The sequence below is a fragment of the Myotis davidii genome, unplaced genomic scaffold, assembly GCF_000327345.1.
Source record: "Myotis davidii unplaced genomic scaffold, ASM32734v1 scaffold496, whole genome shotgun sequence".
NCBI lineage: Eukaryota > Metazoa > Chordata > Mammalia > Chiroptera > Vespertilionidae > Myotis > Myotis davidii.
The window spans coordinates 2,328,013-2,330,200 of NW_006289398.1; positions in this window are offsets into that span (position 1 = coordinate 2,328,013).

Consider the following 2,188-nt stretch of genomic DNA (forward strand, 5'->3'; position numbering starts at 1 on the left):
AGATCCTGAAGACAAGCTTAGGAAGAACCCAAAAGGGGACAAAGCGATGGGAGGAACACCATTAGAGACTGGTTTGCTGGAAGCCAAAGTAAAAAATCTCGAGTAAATGATAAGTATTTCAAATGCTGCATAAAGACCAAGTCATTTAAGGGCTGGGAAAAATATCAAGATGTTATAGATATGAGCATGTTTAAATAATGAAGAGGAAAATCCAGTAGAGTGAGAATTTGAGAAGGCAGGAGGACTGGGGTCCAAAGATACCAGAGAACAAAGGGCTACCCTAACTGAGAAGATGTCAATGTGGGTAAGTTTGTATGTGGAAATGGGGAGATCCAAACATTTGAGATCTTATCTGTTTACTACGGGAAGGAAAGAGGTCTGAAATTTCACCTAAAACAAGACCAAACTCAAAGACTTTGATCCCAAACTGGTTTTCTGGATTCATTTTGCAGTCAAGTGGATCATTGACACGCCACGCTACATCTAAGCTTCAACCCTGTGTTATGCGACTTCTTCCTTTTCTTCTTGCCTAATAGCTAAGGAGTTACAAAGTGTTAGGACAGCAAAAATTAGCAAGGACCTTGAGGATGTTCAAGTTATAACATTCCACAAGAAATTAAAAGCTATGCTTAAGTTTCTTCTATAGGTCACCATTAGCAGCTGCTGTAAGGCAAAGTTCCTGGCCAGAAGGGATCAGCAACTACTGAAAGTAGACATCTGTCAGACTCCATGGTGTATTTCCCAGCTTAATATACGACCTGCCACACAGCAGGGACTCGGTAGATATTCAGCAAACCCGCGAATGAATGTTGGTGGTAGGTGCTAGGTTGGTGGTAGGTGCTAGCAGCTAGGTGAGAAGGGTCGCAGATTCAGAACCACGTTGGGCTTGACAGAACCTTGGCATCACTGCAGTCCAGCTCCCTCATTTACAGGCGAGGAACTTGGAGCCAGGAAAGATGAAGTAACCTGCCCCAAGTCCAAAAGCCAGCTACTGATAGTGCTAGGACTGCGGAGGATCAAAGAGGGCGCCAGAGCAAGTGGATCTAAGCAGCAGGATGGATAAACACTAGGGTGTGCACTGCCATTGAGTCTCCTCTTATAACAGGAGCATTTTCCTCCATTTCCATAACTGCTTCCCCAGCCCCGGTCCACGTGCAACTGTTGCCAACAGCACCCATTTCTCCCTCCTTCCCCTTGCCCTCCGATGTGCTCAACATTCCAACGCCAGATCAATAGTCATCAAACATTGCTTTCAGGACCCACAGTCCAGGTAAAAGCCTTCAAAAGCTAACCCCTACCTATACATAGAATAAAGTCCAGATTGCTAACATTCTTAACCCTTTGGTCTCGTCCTACTTTTCCAACCTTATCTGGAAAGGCTGCACTGGGCCCGGCTCCTCTACCCACGAACTTTCTCAAAGGCTGCCCACCTCTTTCTTCCTCTGAGCTCAGTTTTTTGTTGGGTGGTCAGCAGGGACTGCGACAGGGCCCTGCTTAGATGGGCTCAGCGCTCAGCTTACTGCTCTCTTTCAATGCTGAACCAATTCTAAGAAAGGGGCCTTGCATTTTCCGTGTGCACTAGGCCCTGCAAATTATGCAGCTGGTCCTGGGAAGGTCTCCTCAGCCCCTACACCAGCCTTGTAAGTATCAGCCATGCAACAAGTGTTGGTTGAATGAATAATACAAAAAAGGGTCTAGTCCTATGAGCAATAATGAACAGGTCTACATTTATGTGATTAAAAATTTTTTTAATTGATTTTAGAGAGAGGAAGGGAGACGGTGAGAAACGTCCATAGGCTGCTTCCTGCACACACCCTACTGGGGTTCGAGCCCGCAACCTGGACCTGTGCCCTGGCCAGGTATCCAACCGTGCCTTTTGGTGCATGGGACCATGCTCACCCCACTGAGCACAGCGGGCCAGGGCGGTGGCCTAGTCTCCTGTGCAACTAGGAAAAGGGGCAGACCCGCTGCAAGACGCCCACAATGGCCTTCCCAGCAGCCCCTCAAACACCAGCCCGCAGCCCCTGCGGCGTGGCCTCCGACCGGTTCCAGCTGGATATTTCAGGGCAGCTCCAATGCCAAATGGAATCCCAGCCCTTCCCCCGGCCGCAGCCAATCCCCGCAGCTCCTCGGGCGCAGCGCGTCCCGATTGGCCGAGCGAGTTGGCAGGGGGCTGATTGGCGGAGAG